Genomic DNA, 25943 nt, shown 5'->3' with positions numbered 1-25943 from the left:
ATGTGGGAATTATTTTAAATATTTTGTTGGTTCAAAGGTGTGCATGGTATCCAGGGAAGATAGCTACATGGTAATATGAATTCTAGGCAGCAAAGATTGAACAGAGAACAGAACAACTAAAAAATTTGGTTTTTGTGCTATAATAGAAATGTTAATTATAGTCATTTATGGAAATTGCTTACCACTCATGCTTGATTACCACATGCAGTATCATGCATATCCCTAATAACTAATAATTATGATTATCATTAATATGTAGCACTAATTTTATTGTAAGCTTGATGTGGCTTTTCATGAGATCATAGATTTGGAGCTAGGAAGGACCCTAGACATCTAATCTACTCAATTTTTTATAGGTAAAGAAATTGAGGAAAAGCAATGTGAAGTGAGTGCCAAAGGTCTCACAAATAATAACAGAGTCAAAACTTGAATCTAAGACATCTGACTCAAAATCCATTGCTCTGTTAATAGCTTCTCTGTTATTATTATTCCATCATTTACTTTAAATTGGAAATGTTAGGAAGAAGCTATTTGTTATTGTCTAGAGATCTAATATTGAATTCATACTTGAATATTCAAGAATTAATCTTTACATTATAAGCCTAATGATTCAGAAGTAAAGAAGCCTGCATTGAGTTTAAATCTTAGCACTGTTATCTATGTGACATTGAACAAATTATTTGTCATCTTTAGTTATGAGTTTGTGCATCTATGAAATAACAGGATTGGCTTAGATTAGATGTTCTCAAAGTGTGGTCTGTTGACCACTTGGCATTCCCACAACTCTTTCAGGGGTTCATGAGGTCAAAATTATTTTTAAAATGACAATTAAAATATTTTAATTTCAGATATACTAAATGTGTGAACAGAAAAATGAAAGCTCTTTTAGGGATCCTTGATAATTTTTACAAGAAAAGAGTGCCAGCCAGACACCAAAAAGTTTGAGAACTGCTAGTCCAAGTGATCTCTGAGATTCCTTTTAGCTCTAACTTAATGTTCTTGTAACTATCCCAAATAAAGCCTTCATCTCAACAAATAAACAGAGAGGACAAGCACAGGAAGAGGCATTTTATCATATATATCTATGTCTCAAAAAGTTAAAGTTCTAGGCCACATGATTTCAACAACAAAGTAAGGTGGGGGGGGGGGTTGAGTATTAGGCTTGGAATGAACAACATGTTAGTTCAAATCCTCCTTCAGAGCCTTTACCGCTTTACCTTGGACAAGTCACTTAACCTCTTTGAGACTTAATTTCCTCTTCCATATAACAGGCATACTAATAGCACCTACCTCTTGGTGCTGTTGTATAAATCAAATGAGGTAATATTTGAAAAACTTTGTAAACCTTCCAACATTTTCTAAATGCAAAATTTTCTTTCAGGTTATTTTTTTGTGATCTACCTGAGAAAGAATAAACACAGCACAGACATAAAGCTGAGGCAGTTAGGTGGCACAGTGGATGGACCACCAAGCATGGAGTCAGGGGGACCTGGATTCAAATCTAGATTCAGACACTTCCTAGCTGTGCAACTCTGGGCAAGTCACTTAATCTCAATTGCCCAGGCCTTACATTCTTCTGCCTTGAAATTAATACTTATTGATTCTAAAACAGAAGATAAAGACTTAAAAAATATAAAGTAGCCACAGGGATATCTCTCCCTAGTGCTTTTTTTGGGTGCCTGGGGCAATCAACAGAAAATGAGTAGAGTTAGAGTGTGTACCAAGTCAGGATGAAAAGAAGTTCACCTTTGGGTGTATCCAAAGGAGGGTATAGTCACTCTCTGTATCTTGCAACTTTCTATTATACAAATTATTCTTGCTAAAATCAGTTGTTGCTTAGCTATCAGAGGACTACTGTGCCCTCCTGACAGTACTGATAAGAAAACCCCAATTGACCTGCCTAGGTAAGGACTGTAAATATCTCCCAAAGTCCTTCCTATTCTTCTAATGCCTTTTATAGTTTGTCAAATTGTTGCCTTTTCATTGGACATATATGTTAACACAATTGCTTCATAACTTTAGCACCCTGGACCACCAGTTACTAAAATATTAATTACTAAACTCCAAGGACAGTTTGAAATAGTGAATTCTTTGAAATAGTGAATTCAAGTGTAGCTAAAACCCAAGCTGAGGTTTACCTCCCAAATGACAGAAAATGACTGTAATGATGATTAGCATAATATGTAAACTTAGAGCCCCAGGTATCCTAGAATCTGTTAGATATGTTTTGAGTTTGAGCCAGGGCACATATTGCACAAATTCTCATACTGAATGATTCTTTGATCTTCCTATATGGGTAAACTCTTCAGTAGTACAGTTCACAACTCACCCAACCATTCTGTGTGACTCTCATCCATGTCTCCCATAAATCTTGTGAGTGTGTATGTATGTCTGGTCTGCCTAATGTGGTGGGACCTTTTCCTATATCTCTTCACATTGCATGGATATCAATGGAGAATACCTTCTGTGTGCTGGTTATTCTTGGCTAGTGCTATATATGAATGGCCTATTTCTTTTTTCCCAGGCATCTCTCTGTTGATATCGTAAAATGCCTCATAAATCCATTATAATCTCTTTAAAATAGGGGCTAAATTAGAAGCATAAAGTACATGATTTGTAATTAATTTGGAAGAAGGCCAGTTGAATATGATGACAGGTATAAGAGAAATGTTTTGAATTATGGTTTTCCTCTGTATTTTTACACATCTAAGAAGAAAGAGTCAATTTTGAAGTTGTTATAGGCAGTATCTTATTTACATCATATTTAGTGTTTCTGCATATATCAAAAAAGAGATATTAATGATTCCCTTCCCTTTTAAAGTTCTTGTGAAGATTAACATGAGCTGAAATAGATGCAGATCCTAACAAATAAAAGGAACCTTTGATCTAATACAGTCTAACCTCTTACTAATTTGTTTCTTTAGTTTCCCCGGCAAGTGATCATCAAATCTTTACTTGAATATTACTGACAGGGGCTTAGAGGGAAGCCATATTTTAAGGGTACATTTAAAAAGTAAAAAAGGTATAGAAGAAGATGTCCAGAAATGGGGAAGGGTCTCCAAAGGATACCCATACTAAAATCAGTTGACCAAATGTATAGGGACATTTAGCCTGCAGAAGACTTGGAGTGGGAGTACTGTGTACAGTAGCCATCTTCAAGTACTTGATGACAAACATGTTAGCCTAAATGATCTCAGAAGTCTCTTCCAACATTAAGATCTTATGAGTCAATGAGGCAGTAGCTTATGAGATTTGGTACATGGGCTAGAGAGTTATTCACCATTATTCTTAAAAAGGAAAAGATAAAAGAAAAACAGGTTAGGGGAAGTTTCCAGGATGAACTACAGTTGAATGAATTCATACCTGATGGCCTCTCAGTAGATATGTAGGGAATAAAATTAATATGGTTTCAAAAAATATAAGAAAATGTGGTCACCAATATTATAACTCAAGTCAAAATAACTTCTTTTTAGCAGCTTTATTTATAAAATAGAGGGGAAAAGTAAAGAAATGAGGAAGAGGGTAGAGTAAGCAGTCTAGCTTATCACCCTAAATGTTTCTCCAGTGCTTGGCTCAATTCAGGCAGAGCTAATTATCCCTCCTCCTGAGGACCCCCAGCCAAAGGGCTATTTAGCTGGAGGACCTGATAGTGAATAGCCATGTGGCCTCCTCCAGAAACTAATCTCTCCAGAAGCAAGGAAAGGAGTCCGCTTTTCCCCCTCACCCATGTTGTAATCCAAAGGGGAAGATCCAAGAGCAGTCTTATCTTACCAAATGCTATTGTCTCAGGTCCACACTGAAGGAGGTCCTCCACTAGCCTCCAGAGCTTCAGAAGAGCTTGAAGATCTCATAACAGGAAGTTTCAGCCACTTTTAAAGACCCTTCTTTATGTCACTTCCTGTTTCTTCCTCCACTTTAGGGGACCAATTGTAGTTTTTAAGTTTGCTTGGGACTGTCTAGGGGGCAGTCATTTTTTTCTGAGTTGTCACCCACTTTAGCAAGTGGGTTGTGGACCTCCGCCACTTAGGACTTAAGTAAGGGTGTCTTTGATTTTAGTTGATTAAATTTAAAAGTAGGGGAGAGTTAATCCCATCTTCACAGATAGATAGTTGGAGGAAATTCTATCTGCTAAAAGTGAAGAGGTTAGAGGTGTCAATGGAGGCTTGAAGAAAAGAGAGGATATAGAGTTAGACCATATCAGTAGAGTGCCATGAATATCACTGTTAATCTTATGAAAGTCCTCAACACATATGATGTTGCTTTTCCTTTATTTTCTATGTTTTATTAGTCAAATAACATTATGGCAAATGCAATTTTAATGAGTCCATGTATAAAACACTTTACAAGCTGTAACCTGCCTATTTAAAGAGAGAATTTAATGCTTGAATTTTAGCACAGACAGCATATTAGAGCAATCTCTTAGAAGTTAGTTAACATGAGATTTGATTTGTAGCATAATTGTACCATATTTCTGATCAGTGATATAAACATCTTCACAGGCCTTCATGGAGTTTTCTGTTTTGTAATTTTATTTGCCTATTCCAGTAAAACAGAATTGTTATTAATTTCAAAGGACAGTTTGGTCCAATAATAGGATTTCCACCTGTCTCTCCAAATGACTAGAAGGTCTTAATTTGGAAACATCTGTTTTACATCTGTGCTACAGACTTTTGCTGAACTTGGGATATCAGATTGTGAAGTAAGTAGGGATATGTATATATATGTATGCAGGAGAAGGGAATTTTGTTCTTTTAAAAACTATATTACTAGCTGGTTTATATTTAGTTCCTTTGAGAGTATTAGATGGAAGTTTTAAAATTTTCATTAATTAGTGTTCTTTTTCAAATGTAAGTTTTATGAAAATGTTCATCAGTTATGCCCTTTCTATATACTTTATTTCTTTATAGAAATAATCATAGTGCTGAGAAAATATCCATTAGACTATGAGCTTCTTGCAAGCAGGGACTATCTTTTCTCTCTTTTTGTAACCCTGATACTTAACACAGTGCCTGACACATGGTGGTTTTCATAACCATGTATTACTTTATGTGACTTGAATAGTGCTATGAAAATCTTGACTTTTTAGTTCAGCACACATGTAACTTGCCCATGCTCCCAAAGCATATCATATATGCTTTGGGAGCATGGGCAAATTAGTTAAATTCTTAATACTCTTGGCAACTCTCTGAGGCTCTAAATTACAGAAAAGTTGCTAATCTGCACAATCAGGCAAGAGTTTTTATACCAGGAAGTTTCCTACCATGATAAAGTCACAGAGCTATACCACAGTACACATATGTATATATATATATATATATATATTTTACAAATATATATATAATATATGCATACACAGATATATACATGTAGCTCAACCATGACAGTGACTCCAGATGTTAGGCTTAGTAGAGGTACCATTATGCTCTAGTCTCCATGTTAATGAATAGTGATTTCATTTGCTCTAGTTCAGAACCATATATATTGCCATATGTATAGCACATGCCCCTTCACAGTACATTTGAGAAGCCTGTTAACTATTAAAAAGAAATACATTGCAGATTTTTTACATGGTCTTTTTAAGCCCACAAGCAAACAATTCAATTTCACAAATATGCACTGAGTACCTATTTTGTGAAAGGTGCTGATCCTTCAAATGTCAACTACATTGCTCTGATGATGGAAATTGACGAAGCAGAAACTGTGGCAGCCTGGCATTTGGAATGTTTGAATTAAAGAGAATTTTACTTATGGGGTGATTAGGTAGCATAGTGAATAGAGGATCAAACCTGGAGTCAGGAAGACTCCTATTCCTGAGTTCAAATCTGGCCTCAGACACTTACTAGCTGGGTGTTCCTGGGCAAGTCACTTAATTCTATTTGCCTTCATTTTCTCATCTGTAAAAAATGAGCTGGAGAAGGAAATGACAAACCCCTTCAGTAACTTTACAAAGAAAACCCTAAATGAGTTCAGGAAGAATTGGACTAAAAAACAACTGGGCTTACTTATGGTTAGATGAACCTTGCTTTAGTATCTTCTTACTTATTCAAATCTGATATTTAAAAATGTGGGAGAAATCACTTTTCCTACCAGAAGAATAGGCCATATCCAGGTTCTTCCAGTAGTCCTACCCAAAGGAAATAAGGGAGTTAGTTGAGAAATTCTATTTCATAAGGAGTTTCAGTTCAATTCAGTAACTATTTAGTTCTTATGTATAGCAAGATATAAAGGTTAGAGAAGATATAGTCTCTTCTCTAAAGGAGCTTATAGTCTGTTTGGAATATGATACAGATATAGATAACTAGAATATACAACATGGCATAGCAACATGTGATGTATTAAGTTAATTAGAGAATTATATTGCATATATAATAAATTAAATTAAACAAATTAAATTGATTTAAATTCATTGGAAGATTGAAAAACAAAATATATTGTGAAATCCAAGGAAGAAGATCACTATCTACCAGGGAGATCAGGGAAGACTTTTGGAAGAAGTGATATTTTAGAGACACAAGAACAAATCAGAATTCTGTTGTTAAATATGAGGAGAAAGTGCATTCTACTTACAGAAGAGAGCCTGAGAGAAGGAACAGAAAGTGAATGGGTGATAGGAATGTTCCAGAGGAACATTATAGAACAATATAGCTTGCAAATAGAATATTATTATTAATTGATGAAAAGGGAACACCTAAGAAGGTAGAGGACTTTTAATGACAGACAAGGGGAATCCACTAAAGATTCTTGAATGGAGAAGTGCCATGATCAAATCTATATGTGAAGAAAACTATTCTGATCACACAGTAAAAAGAATAGATTAGAAAGAAGGATTAAAGATAAGATGATCTATAAGGAAACTCTTGCAGAATTCTAAGATTGAAAAGAAGAGATGATGGCAAGAGATATTGAAGAAATGAAATTAGTAACATTCATTTGATTGATAGGAAATATGAGAAAGAAAAAGGGAACATGAAGGACAGAGGCAAAAAACAAACTCAATATTGCAAATGTAGCAAAGTAAAGTGGTAGTAACTTCATAGGCAGAAATAGTAAAGTCAGAAGGAAAAATACATTTGAAGGAAGATAACGAGCTCATTTTTGGAGATGTTGAATTTGGGATTCTCAGTTTGATATCCATATGGTCTCTTCTAATAATAATAGTATTAGCTAACATTTATATTATACTTTAAGGTTTGCAAAGTCTTTGGCCAAAGTTATTTCCCTTCATCCTCACAATAACCTTTTGGGGCAGGTGCTATTATTATCTTCATTTTACAGATGAGGAAACTGAGGTAGCCATGATTGCTTAGGATTGCATGTTTATAAACATCTAAAGATCCAGGGCAGTAACCAAGAAGAGAGAATAGGGCTAGAGATATAGAATGGAAGTAATCTACATAGAGAGTAATTTAAGGAAAGGGAGTATATGAGATTGGCAAGGAAGAAAATGTAGAGAGAATAAAAGGGCCAAAGACATCCCCTGGAGGAACACCCACTACTTCTTCTCTTGAACTGTCTGCTCAAGCTAAACTGGACAACATGTTCCCAAAACATGCATTTTTCTCCCACCCCTTTAAAAAAATCCATATAAGGATTATTTCTATTTGGAGAAAACTAAACAGGCAACTAACTCTCATGATCAGCCTATGTGAAATGAAAGTTTTATATCTGTCTTACATCTTTTATCTGAAAACTTGTACCTCACGTTTTCTGATATAGAATGCTCGGATGTTCTGGATGAAGAAGTAGTCTTATAATGTGGATAACCTCTTTTCCAAAGTGAGTCAACAATGCAGTTGCCAATGAAAGCTCTGCATCCTGAGTCCTTGCCCATTATTATTCTGTTCATTCATTGTAAATGTCTGGTATCTGCCATTGTGAACAATGTAATTTCCCCTTTTGCTTTTTACCCTTTAGAATTTCCCCATCATATGGCCCACACACTATGGAGCATTATCAAATCAGATTGTCAGAGCACACATTTTCATCAGTGAGCTCATGATTCAGCCTCCAGAAACAATGAATCAGCCAAAATTCAACCACAAAAATGCCTCTTGTATTCTAGATATGTTACTACAGATCAAATGAATCCCTTTTCTTTCCATTTCCTGTTATAATTAAAATTTCTTAAGCTATGTAAGAGCAGTGGAATGATGCTATAAATTATTCAGAAGAAACTAAGAATATCTATTGCATTTTCAGATTAGGAACATGAATGGAGATTATGACTATCACTGAACTTTCTCAAAAAACGAGGATATTTTTCGTTCATTTCATTTTTTTAGTTGATGGAAAATCATATAACTTGTGAATTATCTGATATTTTTTGCTTTATCAAACTGTATCTTAAAAATCAATGGTAAATTATGGAGAGCAGTAGAATTTCTTCTAATTCTTATGATTGCACATGTATCTATCTATCTATCTATCTATATATATATATAGAGAGAGAGAGAGAGACATAGTACTTATATTTTTAACTTATTTTTAGTGATGATCAACAATATTTTTCTTTTCTCCTTATTTTATGTGTTCTCTAATAGTTCTAAAACACAGTGTTTGGGGCATATAAAACTAAACTACATGTCAAACACTGTATTTAGAATAGATTTGAGAGAATGATTTTGAGACTATTCAAATGATCAAGCTTGCTTAACTAAAGATTTTAATTGACATGTATTATCAAACACACAGAGGAAATTTTAAATCTGCAGTAGCAGAAAAAAAATTGTGTACCCTCCATTTCCCAGAAATTCCTTGGGAGGGACCGGTTTCATAAATAAACATGCTGCTTAGAGTTTTTTATGGTTCAAAGTTAAAATTAAAGTCCATATTGCTAGTGATAGATTGAGTCTTATTTTTCTCCCTTCTCTTCAATCCCTCTCACTTTTTCCCTTTGCCCTTTCTAGGTAATTCTTGACATGGAGATTTTGAAGAACTTACAGTTGGGTCTTTGCAAAGTGGCACTTACTAGTCAGGGTGTCAGTAAAGGCAAGTTACCCTTCCTGGAAGAACTTTGAATGAGATGCAAAGAGACCCTGGGAACTTGACCAGTCAATCTTAGAAGCATGAAGAGAATGCAGTGGGAGGAAGTGGTGGCCGTGAGTCAGCATGAGTCATTCTGTTCCAATGAGAATGAAGGCTGACTGAGAGGTGTGTATTTCTTTTTTTTTTTTTTTTGGTTTGGGTTTTTTTTTTCTGTCGTCTTAATCTTTGGAACATCATTGGTGAATGGAGGAAAAAATAAGTGATTTTTGCCTATATCTTTAGTGCTTTTCAGGTTTTAAATTCTCACTTCAATGAAACTTTGCATGAGTGCATAAATGCAACTTTTATCCCCTTAGGCACCCTGTTCACAAGGAGGTGGAGCAACAGACTTCTCCCTGGTGAGTATGGTTCTATCATTTTACTGATTTCTGCACTTTGCCTGAGTATCTGGGCTGGTGAGAGGTGCTGATGCACCCTGGGAAGACTTTAAAAGTTTTGATATTTTAGGAGAATTTTATTTCTTCTTCTCCACCCCTTAATATGGTCAAACTATTTGTCAGACTAGCTTTTGGGGATATTTCTCAAGGAATCAATGGAATCTGTCTTGGTAGCTTTGATTAATGCATTAAATTGAGAACCAAACCAATAGGGACCATTCACTTGGAAGTTAAATATTGAACTCCATATGGGCAGGTTGAACTTACCTAGAAGTAGAGCATCCAGGTTGGCTTCATTTCAGCTTTATAGGGCACTTAGGAATAGACATTAACCTTTGGGCAATTTCTGTTCTTTGCTGAGCACAAGAATTGAAATGAGTGATCAGAAAGTTTCCTTCAGTTTCTTTAGCTCAATCATGTGAATGTTTGGTTTATAGTCTTTATTTTCCCTTTGCATTTTTCTTGTAGTGATACAATCAGAGGAAAAGGATCTGGAGAAGAGAAGGGAGAAGGGAACCATGGTTGTACTATTAGAAGAGTCATATAATTTAATCAGTTTGAAATGAAGAATTTTTATTGTTGATTTTTACTGGGCTTACTGTTTCTTATGTTGTAACTATATTGATCAATGGAGATCTGTAAAGTACAGAACAGGAAATTTTTTTTTCAGGGCTGTTCTAGTTACAGTAAGTGAAACGGTTAAATGTCATTATGTATCATGTGATAAACATTTTGGGAAATTTGCTTTTGTTTAAAAAAACACTCAGCAGCAAAATAGGGCAAGATGAGCAAGTTGTTAACAGTATTTTTTTTCTGTAGAATCATTCAAGTGTGTGGGCTCTTTGGGTTAAAAATGAGTCAGCACCTTAGTTTTCAGTCTGGTTGCTTCAGTAGAGATTAAATCTGCCCCCAAGAAAAGAGCAAAATGGTTGAAGGTACCATGAGGTGCATGGGACTATTCCAGTGATCCGCATTTCTGATGAATGCCACGCTGCTGGCTGGATTAGATGAGTTTTTGGCAGCCCATACTTTCATCAGATGAATAGTTTGGTGCTGGGGGCTATTGTGGTAGCTTTGTGGTCTGCACCACACATGGCTCATTTCTACAGTATTTCCTTCTGTATAGGTATGGATAGTTGATTGTTTTCAGCTTCTGTCTTGGGGAAGAGGGGTTTCAAAAAGAGAGGAGTTAAGGTTTTTTCAAAGCATGATTTTGACCTTAACAGTTAGCAGATTTCCAAAAAGAGCTGCCCTTCTGACCAAGTCAAGTTGGACCTCCAGCTCTTCTGCCACACATATTAAGGACACAGACTATGATGATCAATAACTACCTGGACCTCAAGGAGGTATTGACTTATAGCATTTAAACATGGAAGCAAGCAGATTCAAGCTCACTTGTCTTACATAGCCCATTGGACTTAAAACCAGGTAGCCAGAGTTGATTTTGTGCTACTTGTGCCACTGAGTAGTTGAATAATCCTTGGATCCTAGTTTTCTCATATGCTTCATGGGGATGATATTACATAATTCCCTAATGATCCCTTAACTGGCCAAAAGAATAGAAAAATTGTGTAGATATTTGAAATTATTTGTTTGTATGAATGCACCTATAGCTACAAGTCTCTAGCTATATATCTGAAAGAACTGCTTTAGAGAACTATTTTGTATAATCTCATTATAATACAGTAGTAATTATATCAAGACTCAAGTTGTAAGAATTGAAAATCTGTATCTTACTCTCCTACAGGACTTTCATATAAGATTCAGAAACATTTGTTTGCCTGGAATGACAAGAAAAGACAAAGGAGAGAGATATGTGTTTTCTTTTTCTTGTTCCATTTCTTTTCCATCAAATCCCTTCACTGGTGTTCTTGGAAATGTCATTATTGTTAGCACCAATAATAAGAATGACATATTTATATTGTGCATTTTGGCTGTCGGGGTACTTTCCCATCCATTATCTCATTTAATTGAGAGAAGACTCATTTGTTAAATTGTGAAGGTAGTTTAGACAGGACTGTTTTAATTGCATAAGTACTTAGAATATACTTTAGCTTCTGGGTTGAGGCACACACTTATTAAAGAATCATGTATTGTGTAATTGTTTCATCTCTCTAGGTTAGTGTTGTGATGAGGGGTTACTTTTACGTGAGCAGTGATTATCCTTGAAACAAATTTGCCCTTTGCAGCAGTTAGAAGGATGGTGTAGGCGAGCCTCTCACTTATGATACTTTGCTGCCTTGGAATTTTTGGTTCTAAGAATAGAGGAGATGTCCCTCTGAGTCTTTCTAGGGAAAGACTAATGGAGGGTAAAAATCAGGTATCTGTTAGAATTTTGTAGTCACTTGAGTGGATATCTTGGAAACAAGAATACAGCAGCAAAGGAAATGTAAACAACATGTTCTAGATTTATAACAGTGTGTCAATGGTATGCAGAATCATCTATTTCTAATGCATATTCTAGGTTGTACTTGTATAACCCTTTTCAGAAAGTTAGATATGGGATACCTCTAATATGATCCCCATATAATATGATACTGGGTCTTCTGAATTTTTGTAATGTCTTTTTGCTTGTTCCCATGAGAAAAATTGAAATGACTTTGGGTAATGAGTCAATAGTTACTTAAAGGGGAACTAGAAATTCATTAAAGTGCTTGAGGGGAGTTAGGAGAAAAAGGATTGTAGAAAGCTAGAGTGGTGACACTAGATAGTGCAATGAAAGAGCACTGAGCCTGGAAGACTCATCTTCCTGAGTTCAAATTTGACCTCAGATACTTACTAGCTGTGTGACCCTGGGCAAGTCACTTAACCCTGTTTTTCTCCATTTCCATAAAATGAGCTGGAGCAGGAAATGGCAAACTACTTTAGTACCTTTGCTAAAAAAAACCCAAGTGGGGCCATGAAGAATTGGATGTGACTGAACCTACTGAACAACAACAGAGTGTTAATAATGATTTAGTCTAATCCCCTCATATGAATAGTTCTGACAATTCAAGGTATTAAAAAGTGGTTTGGAATGTCTAATGAGGCAGTGAGTTTCCCTTTGCAGAGGTCTTTAGAAGGCCGGATGATCACTTTAGGAAGATGATGTCTAGAGGAATCTGGTTCACATTCAAATTGTGGCTAATAGTCTTTTAATTTCTCATCTAGTCTGGAATCCTGGCTCTGTGATCCTGTGATTTTTCAGTTGTAAAAATTCTGTCCCAGAAAAAGGAAAGGACTTGCCCAAATTCTCACAGCGAGTTAATGACAGGGTCAGAAACTGGAACTCAGGTTTTCTGATTCAGTCAGCTGATCTTTCTATGACTTCATTTTTTTTTGGTTGTTGTTGTTGTTCCTGAGAATCCAGAAACTGGGTATCTTAGCCTGTAGTTGCATAGCTTGGAAATGTAGGGTAATAATCTATGCATGGATTGGTGAATTTAACTTGGGAGAATTGATAATTATCTTTCAAGTATTTAAAAAACTATAATATATAAAAAGGATATAACATGGAAGAAGATTATATTTATTTATTTCTATCCAGAGGGCAGAAGACAGAGCAATGCTATATATTGGCTGGGTCCAAAAGAACTTCCTAATAATTAGAGTGATCTCCAAATGGCATAGGATACTTTGAGAGGTAAGGAATTCCCCATCACAGACATTTTTAAAGAGAGGGTGCTTGTTCAAGTCCTCTGTGGAGTAGTTAGCTTCTGAGGTCTCTACCTAATCTGATGTTCTTCAAGCTTTAGAGGACAGGGAAGTAGAGAAACACACTGTTCCTACAAACCAGACTACAAATCTAGTCTGAATGAGAGTTAGAAAGATACTTTTGTGAAAGCCAGATAGAAGTGTGATGGGTCAGGAAGAGATTAGAAGTCGTCTGTATAATGGGCATACTATTTCTTGCCATCTTAATGAGTAGGGATGGGGAGAGAAAATTTGAAAGAAAAAATAAACATTTCTTAAAAATAAAAAAAGAATAGATTAGAAAGAACTATCCAGAAGCCCAAGATTCCATAAGGCTTGTCTCCTAAACTATAAGAATATGGATTCTGCAACAATACCTGTAGTGTAAAACTATGTTCAAGCAGTCTCTAAGCAATGACTCACTGAGAAATGCAAATTATTTAGAATGAGGCAGTCAAGAGTCCAATTATACTTTGCTAGGGCTCATTGGGTATATTGTATTTAGTTCTGGTAATGACATTTTAGGAAGGACAAACTGGGTGAGAGGATTTGAAATCTAAATCTATGCCAGAACCAATTGAAGAAACTAAGGATGTTAATCCAGAAAAGGGAAGGATTTGGGGCTGGGGAAGGAAGAATGCAAGCTGTCTAAAAGTATTTAGAGCACGATCATGTGGAAGAGGGATGAGACATGTTCTGTTTACACCCAGAGAGCAGAACTTGGAGTAATGAAAAGAAGTTGTAGAGACTATCAGCATTGTATTAGCTTAATATAAGGGAAAATTTGCTAACTATTAAAGCTATCCAAAAAATGGAATGGGCTGATTTGGAAGCAATAGTAGTATTTCTCGTTTTCAATCATGTCTGACTCTTAGTGACTCCATTTGTGGTTTTCTTGGCAAAGGCAGTGGAATGGTTTGCTTTTTCCTTCTCCAGCTTATTTTACAGATGAGGAAACTAGTAAACAATGAAATGACTTCCCCAGGGTCACATAGTAAGAGTCTGTGGCTGGATTTGAACTGAGGAAGAGAATCTTTCTGACTCCAGATCCTGTACTCTATCTGCTGTGCCACCTACACGATCCTGGAAAGCAGTGGACCTTCTCCCTTCATTAGAAGTCTTCAAGGGCACAGCTTCTAAAATTTTATCTCTTAAGGAATAATATTTAGAGCTTGCTAACCTCCTTTATATAGGACCTCACTGATGACTTATGTGATGATCACCATAGAGTTCTGTTAGTAGAAAAAGAAACATTCAGGAATAAAATTGTTCTATCAAAAAAAAAAAGGTAGACTCCAAAAGAAGTCTGGATACTCACTTCTTAGAGATTCTACAGAGAAGATTTCTTCTTAGATATGAGTACCTAGTGTGCTATATATATATATATATATATATATATATATATATATGTATATATATATATATATATATATATATATATCCTTTTCAGAGTAGTGGTTCCCTTTTCACCTACCAGTGCTAAGGTTTTCCTCATCTCCTAAGGAAGGGCAACCCTTTCTCTTTGTTACTGTTCTCCTCACCTCTTTCTCTGAACCCTTTCTTCTTCTCACTTTGCTACTAGACCATATGTTGAGGTCTGAGGGAGAGAAAAAAGAAACAAGAGAAGGGGAAGCTGGGTAGCTCAATGGAAAGAGAGCCAAGTCTGGATATAGGAGGTCCTGGGCTCAAATCTGCCTTAGATACTTCCTGAAATATGCTTCAGTATGTATTTACAATTCTTCAGTTCTTTCTCTAGAGGTGGAGAGCATTTTTTATCACGGATTCTTTGGAATTGGCTTGGATCATTGTTATCAATCACAGTAGCTAAGTCTTTCACAATTGATTATTACTATTTAGTTGGTAGTACGTACAATAATGTTCTGGTTCTGCTCACTTCATTTTGCATCAGTTCATGTAAGTCTTTCCAGGTTCTTTTGAAAGCATCTTGCTCTTCATTTCTTATAGCATAATAGTATTCCAATATAATCATATACCACAACTTGTTTAGCCATTCTCCAATTGATGGGCATCCCCTCACTTCCCAATTTTTCACCCCCACAAAAAGGGCTGCTATAAATATTTTTGTACATGTAGGTCCTTTTCCTTTTTCTTTGATCTCTTTGGAGTACAGACCTAGTAATGGCATTGCTGGGTCAAAGGATATGCACAGTAGCTTGGTTCTTCTTCTTCTTCTTCTTCTTCTTCTTCTTCTTCTTCTTCTTCTTCTTCTTCTTCTTCTTCTTCTTCTTCTTCTTCTTCTTCTTCTTCTTCTTCTTCTTCTTCTTCTTCTTCTTCTTCTTCTTCTTCTTCTTCTTCTTCTTCTTCTTCTTCTTCTTCTTCTTCTTCTTCTTCTTCTTCTTCTTCTTCTTCTTCTTCTTCTTCTTCTTCTTCTTCTTCTTCTTCTTCTTCTTCTTCTTCTTCTTCTTCTTCTTCTTCTTCTTCTTCTTCTTCTTCTTCTTCTTCTTCTTCTTCTCCTTCTTCTCCTTCTCCTTCTTCTCCTTCTCCTTCTCCTTCTCCTTCTCCTTCTTCTTTTTATTTTTATTTTTTGCAATTTTTAGTTTAAATTTTTTATTTTATTTGGTCAATTTCAAACATTATTCCTTGGTTACAAAAATCATATTCTATTCCTCCCTCCTCTCCCACACCCCTCCCAAAGCTGACATACAATTCCACTGGGTATTACATGTGTCCTTGATCAGAACCCATTTCCATGTTGTTGGTTTTTGCATTAGAATGTTAATTTAGGGTCTACCTCCCCAGCCATATCCCCTTGACTCATGTAATCAAGCAGTTGTTTTTCTTCTGTGTTTTTACTCCCACAGTTTTTCCTCTGAATGTGGATAGTGTTCTTTCTCATAGATCCCTTTGGGTTGTTCAGGAACACTGCATTGCCACTAATGGAGGAGTCCATTACATTTGATTGTACCACAGTGTATCAGTCTTTGTATAAAATGTTTTCCTGGTACTGCTCCTTTCACTCTGCATCATTTCCTGGAGGTCATGCCAGTTCACATGGAATTCCTCCAGTTTATTATTCCTTTGAGCACAATAGTATTCCATCACCAACATATACCACAATGTGTTCAACCATTCCCCAATTGAAGGGCATCCCCTCATTTTCCAATTTTTTGCCACCACAAAGAGCGCAGCTATGAATATTCTTTTACATGTATTTTTTCTTATTATCTCTTTGGGGTACAAACCCAGCAGTGCTATGTCTGGATCAAAGGGCAAACAGTTTTTTAGTACCCTTTGGGCATAATTCCAAATTGCCCTCCAGAATGGCTGGATCAATTCACAACTCCACCAGCAATGCATTAATGTCCCTACTTTGCCACATCCCCTCCAGCATTCACTACTTTCCATAGCTGTTATGTTAGCCAATCTGCTAGGTGTGAGGTGATAACTCAGAGTTGTTTTGATTTGCATCTCTCTGATTATAGGAGATTTAGAACACTTTTTCATGTGCTTATTAATAGTTTTGATTTCTTTGGCTGAGAACTGCCTGTTCATGTCCCTTGCTCATTTATCAATTGGAGAATGGCTTGATTTTTTTTGTACAATTGATTTAGTTCTTTGTAAATTTGAGTAATTAGACCTTTGTCAGAGGTTTTTGTTATGAAGATTGTTTTCCAATTTATTGCTTCCCTTCTAATTTTGGTTACATTGGTTTTGCTGGTACAAAAACCTTATAATTTGATGTAATCAAAATTATTTATTTTACATTTTGTGACTCTTTCTACATTTTGCTTGGTTTTAAAATCTTTCCTTTCCCAAAGGTCTGACATGTATACTCTTCTGTGTTCACATAATTTACTTATAGTTTCCTTCTTTATGTTAAAGTCATTCACCCATTCTGAGTTTATCTTGGTATAGGGTGTAAGTTGTTGATCCAAGCCTAATCTCTCCCACACTGTCTTCCAATTTTCCCAGAAGTTTTTTTTATCAAATAATGGATTTGGTCCTTCTTAATCAACTTGATTCCCTTCCTCTGAGATTTCTCCTGATTTATATATAAATGTTTGCATGTTATCTGTTACATTAGATTGTGACTTCCTTGTGGACACGGATTGTTTTTGCCTTTCTTTGTATTGCTAATACTTATCACAGAGGAGGTACTTAATAATTGTTGATTTGACTTAAATGAAAGGAAAATCTCTATTGACCAAGGTTGCCTATTCTATTTCAGAAAAACTCTAGATATTCAGAATTTTTTACTTGCCTCCAGCCAGAGTTTCTCTCTTGGCATCTATTACCCATGAGCCATAATTTTGCTCCTTGGGGCCAGATGCACACACACAATCTCATCTTCTCACCCCAAAGTTTTCTCCAGTTTAACCACCAATTTTTCTTCCTGGATTTTCCTTATTCTAGAACTAAACCTCTATCTCCTCTGCCCTCATATATGTAGATAGATTGTTAGAAGAGTGGGTTTATTGCTATTGTAGTTATTCAGTTATCTTAGTCATGTCTGACTCTTTGTGATCCCCACTTGGGATTTTCTTGACAAAGATTGGAGTGGTTTGCCGTTTTCCTTTTCCAGCTCATTTTAAATATGAGGAAATTGAGGCAAATAGGGTTAAGTACTTTGCTCAGCATCAGATTTGGACTCATGAAGATGAATCTTTCGGACTCCATGCCTGGCACTCTAACCAACTAACTGCCCAGATAAATTGTTTAGTAGTGGGGAGTGTGATCTGGTCCTACCCTCTTTGTCCTAGCACTCTGTCTTCCCATTAACTCTGCTAATTCTGCAAGCATATTCTTTTGTTGCATAAGCTCTGTCTTCTTTCTCTCACTGTGTTTTTAATGCTGAAAGCCTCCTGGGATTTTGGTTAGAGGTGTGGATTTTAAAGAAGGAAAAGCCTAAACTCAAATACCCACCTTTGATATGTACTACTTATATGACCATAGGCAAATTTCATCTGTAGAATGGGGATAAAAATACCCAGACTACTTACCTCACAAAATTGTTGTGAAGGTCAGATGAGATAATGCTTAGTAAAGCTTAAACCATTTTATTAATGTCAAATATAATTAGTGTTGTTATTTTAAACTCATGCAAAGATGTAAAGCCTGTCCCCATAGAATAAACATTGTAAAGAGAGCCGAGTATGGTCTATTGGTTATTAGTGCTTTGCTTGGGAATATACAAAGGCCTTTATCAGTAGGGTTCTCAGTTTTGCTTCTGAAAGCCCTGTATAAACTGGGATTGATCTATCCTGTTGGGCAGCTAGATGGTGCAGTGCTGGGCTTGGAATCAGGAAGATGTGAGTTCCAATATCTTATAAGATATATACCAGCTGTGTGACTCTGGGCAAGTCATTAAGTGTCTGGCTGACTCAGTTTTCTCATCTGTGAAATGATGATGGAAATGATATCTGCCTCCCAGAAGTGTTGTAAGAATAAAATAAAATAATTATTATAAAGTGTTTTTCAAACCATAATGTAATTTGTAAATACTAGATATTGTTATTATCATTTTTTTAAAACTCTTACCTTCTGTCTTAGAATCAGTACTGGGTCTTGGTTCCAAGGCAGAAGAATGGTAAAGGCTAGGCAGTGAGGGGTGGGTGGTTTAAGTGACTTTCCCAAGGTCACTCAACTAGGAAGTATCTGAGGCCAGATTTGAACCCAGGATGTCCCCTCTCTGGGTCTGGCTCTCAATCTACTGAACCACCCAGCTACCTCCACTGTATTATCTCTTCTATCATTCAATCTTTTGAAAAAACAAGGATAAAAATGTTCATGGACTATTATCAGAGTTTGAGGAATTCATAATGAGTTATTATCTCTCAAATCCTCTAAATTTCTTGGGAAAAGGCATTCTAAGGCCAGAAATGAATTCAATTTAATTTTGTTCTAATTAACACATATCATTCTATTGGAACAATGATATTAAAAAACCCTCACCTTTTGCTATGGGCCAGAGTCCAATTCATTTCTGAATATTGGGAGGCAACTATAAATATTTGTACAACATGAAGAGGGTCAGCTTGTATAGACCATGACAGGAATCTAAACTATTTTTTATGATCAGAACTTTCTGTTATTCAGTTTTAATAGTCAACTTCTTGTCCTTCCTTTCTTGACAGCCCAGCAAGCTTAATCCTACACTGCATAAAGAGAGGCATAGTGTGCAGAATGTGCTGGTGATAATAGCCCTGCACTGGTTAGAATTCTGGGGTACATTTTCATTTCTTGGTGCCAAATTTTCTAAAGGCTAGTGATGGCCTGGAGAGTGTTTAGAGAAGAGTGACTGGGATGGTGGAATGCCTTGATATGCTATTACATGCCTATCATTTGAAGGAAACTGGGATGTTTTATGTGGAAAAGAAAAGACTTAGGGGTAACATGATAATGGGCTTCAAGTGTATTTGAAGACTACTGGGAGAGGGAGTTGATTATTCTGCTTGGTCCCAGAGGGTAGAACTAGGAGCAGTGGTTTAGGAGTTGTAACGAGGTAGATTTAGGCTTAATGCAAAGAAAAACTAGCTGCTTGTTAGAGCTGTTCCCAAAGGGGAATGGTGCACCTTGGGATGGTGTGTATCCTACTGTTTAGCCTGAAGTAGCCTCCAAAAGACCAAAGATGGAAAAATTAAAAAGAGATAAAACAGACAGACCCCTGTCTGCATTTTTAGGGGACAGACCTGGCTTCCCTTCCCCCAGGAGATCAAACTGTTTATGCAGGTAGCAAACTGGTTTCTGCTTAGCTTGGGTGGCAGGAGACTAAGAGGAATTTCAGGGTCAGCGAACTAACATTTGGCTAAGTGAAGATACACACTCCTTAGATAACAACCCCTGTAAATCTAAGAATTGTCCCCCCATCTCGTACCTCACGTTCCTATGTTAAGGTTTGTTTGCTGTCAGATAAGAACCTGTATGTGGAGAGTAATAACGTGTATCTTGTAACCAATCTGTTCCTTAATGTCAAACTGACACAGTTTTCTGTTAGGGAATTCTGTCCCAGCTGGTAGATTCTTTATTTCTCTCTTTCATGAACAAATTAGGGTTCCAATAATTGAAATTCTAGGTGTTTGAACTCATTTGTGAAGTGTACCACTTCAAGCCCAGTACTGGCATATAGTAGGTGCCTAAGAAATGCTTAGGGGCAGCTAGGTGGTATACAGTGAATGGAGTTCTGGAGAAAGAATCAAAACTACATGAGTTCAAATGTGACCTCAGACACATACTAGTTGTGAGACCTTAGGCAAGTCATTTCACCTTGTTTGCTTCAGTTTCCTCATCTGTAAAATGAGCTACAGAAGAAAGTGGCAAATTACTCCAGTATCTTTGTCAAAAAAACCACAACAACACAACAAAACCCATACAGGGTCATGAAGAGTCAGACATGACTGAAACAACAGAACAACAATAACAAATGTACATTTATTTCCACAGGAAATCTTTCAGAAATGTCTGGATGTCTACTTGTCAGGGTTGTTATAGATGGGATTTTTAGTCAGTTAAGAGTTGCTCTAGATGATCTTTGGGATCATTGCCACTCTGTTATTCTGTAAACTTACTCTCATTCAGATTTTCCTCTGATCTTAGTGTGCTATATATACCCCTTGGACCTATTTGTAACTCTAGAAGAAATGAACTAGAATGGGTTTAGTCTAATTCATAGCCTACAATAGAACCAAAATAAGATTGCTGGGAGACAGAGATAGGTGGTAAAATGATATTTGTTCTGCTAATTTAATATGACTTCAGAAGTCATTATACTATTGTCTGTGTATTTTATACAGGATCTATGATTTTATTGGCATAGGGAATTCCTGCTAAGGAAATTCCCTCCTTTAAAAAAATAAGCAATTGTTCTTCATTATATTGTCTTGAAGAGTTGTCTGTGGTATTAAGAGGTTAAGTCACTTGCCCAGATTCATATAGACAGACATAATAATATATACCAGACATAATCTTTGTATTTGGGGTGCCCCAATCCAGGCTTATCATTCCAAGTTCTAGTTCTCTTTCTACTGGTATATGCCACTCTACCTTAAAGAGTATAAAAACAATGAATAACCTTTTACCCTTTAAAACAAATCCTTACATACTATCTTAGAAGCAATACTGTATATTGGTTCTAAGGCAGACGAGTTGTAAGGGCTAGACAATAAGAGTTAGATGACTTGTCTGGAGTCACACAGCTAAGAAGTGTCTGAAGTCAAATTTGAACCCAGGACCTCCTGTCCCCAAAGTGGGCCCCATTTCCACTGAGTCGCTTAGCTGCTCCCTAACCTTTTACCCTCAAGAAGGGACTGAGCTATGTAAAATGTTGCTTAAAAAGAAAATAAATGAACAAAACTTATTAGGTGAGAAACAAAATAGGAAGAGAAGCAGACAGACAGACAGTGCACCCACTCTGTAAATACTTCCTGGTGTATGATGGCAAGAAACAAAAAACCAGAAACTTCTCAGACTTTCCTCGAATATAACTTTATGGTAAAAATGTCCATGAATATTATAGCAAAGTTATTAAAAATCCAAGAGCAGCCCCCTCGAGTTCTTGACCTACATTCTCCCTGACAGGCTCCTCCCTTGTGTGCAGAACAGTCAGGAGGTTAATCTGGTCCTCTTCAGGTGTAGTGAGCCTCATCTGGAATCTAGGAGGATGAATGACAATTTACTCCTGAGGGAAATCCTTGACACCCTGAGCAAGTTCTCAGTGATGGGCCCGTCTGTATCTGCAGGAACCAGCTTGAACTTAGGAGCTGAATTTCGGCAATATATTGTTTTAATTTCACTGCACCAATGGAGCACATTATGAAAGCAGCCTCAGCTGGTAAGATTACTCACCCATGATCATATAGCGCCTGAAGGTTTTCAGAGAGCTTTATTTCTGTTAAATTTAATTCCGTAAATATTTGTTAAGTGCCTTCTATGTGTCAGGTGCTGCAGGAGAACCAAAATAAGATTGCTGTAAGTGAGGGAAAGGATTCAGAGGTAGGTGGTAAAATGGGTTTATTCAGTTAATTTAACATTGATTTAAAATCATTATACTATTGAGTGTTTGATTTTCTTTTTTAATATTGGATCCTTGATTTATATCTAAGGATTTTAGACAAATGTGAAAATAGTGCCTGCCCTCAGAAAGATTATATTCTTTTAGGGGAACAAATAGATGCAAAGTGATAAAAAAAATACTTGTGGTTGTTTAGCTGTGCCAGTCATGTCTGACATTTCCTGATCCCATTTAGGGTTTTCTGGACAAAGATATTGGAGTGGCTTGCTATTTCTGTGTCTGGTTCATTTCACAGATGGAGAAACTGAGGCAAACATCATTATGTGGCTTGCCCACTGTCACACAGGTAATAAGTATCTTAGACTGGCTTTGAATTTAGGAAGATGAGTCTTCCTGACTCTGGGCCTGGTGCAGTGGAATTACGCAAAGTGAAAACAAAATAATTTCCAGAGATAAAATCACTAACCATTGGGAGATCAGGAAAGGCCTGTTCTGGTCCTTGACATTTTTAAGCTAAAATAAGTAGGAAAAGAATCCCAGGCTTTGGGGACAGACTATACAAAGTTCTTGTACAAAGGTAGAGATGAGACTTTGTGTCCAGAAAATGCTAAGGAGGTCCCTAAAGGCTGGAATGTAGAGTATGTGAAGGTCAGAGTAATGTGAAATCAGTGCAGAAAGAGAGTTAGGAATCACTCTGTGAAGGGCTTTAAATACCTCCATATTTTATCCTAGAATCCATGGACAGTTACTGAAGTTTCTGGAACAGAAGAGTGACATCAGAATCGCCCATCATTTTGGCCACTTTATGGAGGATGACTTGGGGCAGGGCAGAAGGGAAGTTATTTTGGAAAGGAGAGAGACTGGACAGTGAAACCAGTTAGGACGCTTTTGCAGAGGTCCAAGTGATAGGTACTGGAGGGGCTAAAAGAAGAGGGGTGAATGTGAGAGACATAATAGGTATTGAACTGACAAGACTTGAAAATTGATTGAATGTGAGGGAGAAGGCAGAGTTGAGGAAGATTCTGTTTCCTACCCGGATGGTTGTGTATTCAAAAGAAACAGGGAAATTAGGAATTTTGAGAGGAAAATAACAAATTCCTCTTTGAATACATTGAACTTGTGATGCTGGTGGATCATCCAAATGGGGATGTCAGGGAAGGTAATTGTGAGGCTAGGAGAGAGAGTGTTCGAAGATCTATATTGGGAGGCTTTTGGGTAGAATATCATCTAACTTGAGCCTCAGTACAACCCTGCAAGGTATGTTATTAGTTTTCCTAATTTTATAGACTCAGAAATTAAGACTTGGAAAGGTCTAATGGCTTATAGTGGGCTTATATATAAGTTAGTATAATTCAGGGGCAAAGTAGAAACCTAGGTTTCTCTTGCCTCCAAGTCCAGAGCTCTTTTGTTTTATGATACCACTCCTTGTTTAGTTTCCAGAGGAAGCTTCAAATAAGAAGAGAGGGACAAAAAGACTGTTGTAGGAAATGAGCTTAGACTTTTGTTTTTCAGTGGTAACCAGATACATTCTGTGTCTTATGATTTCCAATCTCAGTGAACAGTAGAAGAATTCTGACATCTTGTTCTGGAAGGGCCCTGAGAGCCCATAGAGTTCAAGCCTTAATTTTACAGATATGGGAACTGAGCTCAGCCAGACAAAGTGACTTTCTCAAGCCCATCCAAGTGGTAATAATAAGAGCTGACATTGGTATAGTACCATAAGGTTTTACAAAGATCTGCAAATACACTAGTTGATTTGAACATTACAATTTAGGAAGTGGAAAAAGAGTGGCTTTGAACCTACTTTCTCTGATTCCAAATTCAGTACTTTCTCTTATGCAATCCTACCTTCTGAAGTGATCAGGAAGCATCAATAATTACAATAGCTAACTTTTATATCATGCATTAAGGTTTGCAAAGTTCTTAGTAGCTATTAACTCATTTTATTTTAACAACATATCTGGGAATTAGGTGCCATTATTATCACTCATCTTTAACAGATGGGGAAACTGAGGCACAGAGAGATTAAATTACTTGTCTGGAGTCACACAGTAGGAAGAATTTGAGGTAGGATTTGAATGCAGGTGTTCTGGCACCAGTTCTAGCACTTTGCTCATTGTGCCTCCTAGTTAATAACAACACATTGAGAAAAGTAGCAAACACTTACAGCACATATGAAGACAAATATAACCATATAAAGTTTTCTGTTATACCTGTAGATACTGTTTCTAGCCAGGAAGCAAGAAGACCATGTGAATTCAGAAAGACCTGGCTTCATAAGGCACTTCTGATACTTGGTAATTAATTAGTCTTTCTAATAGTTCTAGTCTTGAAGAGTTGTAAGAAAAGGGTTTTGTAAATAATGGGAATACTATAGAAATGTGAACCGTAAATAGGCAATAATGTCTCAGCTTATTTCTGGTCAGAGGTTTCTTTTGCTTTTGATTTGTTTGTTGTTTTCTTTAAAACTTTCTGTCTTAGTAACAGTTCTGATCAGAAAGGCAAGGGCCAGGCAATTGGGGTTAAGTGACTTGTGAAGAGTCACACAGCTTATAAATATCTGAGATCATATATGAACTCCGGTTCTTCCAACTCCAGGCCTGGCACTCTATTCACTGAGCTACCTAGCTGCTCCTATGGGTTTCATAAATGTATTAGGAATGCCTGTTACAACTATTGACATTGAGATTCATGTCTTCCCTATCTAGGTCTTCTCTCAGAACTGTCCCAAACTTAGAAGTCCCCATTGAAGTCCACAACTCGTGTGTGTGTGTGTGTGTGTGTGTGTGAGAGAGAGAGAGAGAGAGAGAGAGAGAGAGAGAGAGAGAGAGAGAAAGAGAGAGAGAGAGATACAAAGTGACACTTTGACCTTGAGGTGTCTTTAATACTATATCCATCTGAAGAATCTGCAAACTAGGAATTTTTATAAGGAAAAATGAAGCAGTCCTGCTTGGTAGGTGAAACCTCAGAAAGGTTAATGCTGAACAGTTCTCAGGTCTAGGCTGTTGAATAGTTTGTAGATACTTGCTTGATTGTATAACTTACCTGGAATAGCCATCAAAGACTAGTATAATGATAGCTTCCTTGGGTATTTTACAGTACCTTCCCCCTCCCATCTCATAAATGCAGCCCTCATTTCTCATTTCCTTCCTCTCTCAAAAAAGACTGAAGATGTTTCTCTTATCTGATAAAATGGAGGGTCCCTGAAATATAAATAGGCATAAAGAAAAGATTGCCAGAAACTCACCCATTGGTGGTCAAAAAAAAGGAAAATTTTGTAGTTTTTTTTTAATGAAATAAGGCATATTGAGCTTGAAAAAGTTAGATAACTGCTTATTCTTTCATAATATTTCTTTGGTTTCAGTTTTACAAGTATTTATTGAATGTGTAATGTATACCAAGAGGTTCCAGTGTGTTGTGGGTAGAGCAGAGGATTCGGACATACTGATCTAATGTCTAGGTCCTTGACTTTTTTATATGTTCTTAGCACTGTGCCTGGGCTGTGGAAGTAATGGGAAGAGCCCAAAACACAGCATCAAAGGACAGGATTCTTTGTGGGCTTGTGGAAGTCACTTAAGATTTATTTTCCTCATTTGTAAAATAAAGAGGTGGAATGATGACCTCCAAAGTCCCTTTTTTGATCTCCAATTTTATCCTGTTCTTTATGAGGACTTTTGATCTTGTCAAGGACAGTAGACTGACACATTTATAATAATCAAGGAAAAATACAACAAAATATAATCCTGAGCTAAAGAGTACCTATTTCAGGAAGTCAGAAAGAGGAGAGACCAATATGAGCCTGAGCCTGTGGGAAAGACTTCATGGGCAACCTAGGACTTGATATGGATATTGATGGATAAATGCTATTTCATCCGACACAT

The 25943-nt window shown here is 36.6% G+C and overlaps 1 long non-coding RNA gene across 1 annotated transcript in view; it reads left to right on the top strand.

Moving 5' to 3' along the window:
• The window catches only part of LOC103092475 (uncharacterized), a 313263-nt gene that overhangs the window by 14483 nt on the left and 272837 nt on the right, over window positions 1-25943 (top strand). The window contains exons 2-3 of the long non-coding RNA XR_008915591.1: window positions 8907-9150; window positions 9342-9383. This is a non-coding gene — a long non-coding RNA (uncharacterized LOC103092475). The remainder of the gene's footprint in view (window positions 1-8906; window positions 9151-9341; window positions 9384-25943) is intronic.

This window comes from Monodelphis domestica, chromosome 1 (genome assembly GCF_027887165.1).
Source record: "Monodelphis domestica isolate mMonDom1 chromosome 1, mMonDom1.pri, whole genome shotgun sequence".
In the NCBI taxonomy this organism is placed as follows: Eukaryota; Metazoa; Chordata; class Mammalia; order Didelphimorphia; family Didelphidae; genus Monodelphis; species Monodelphis domestica.
Note: the sequence above shows the minus strand (reverse complement) of the source record. Positions and strands in the feature narration are given on the sequence as shown.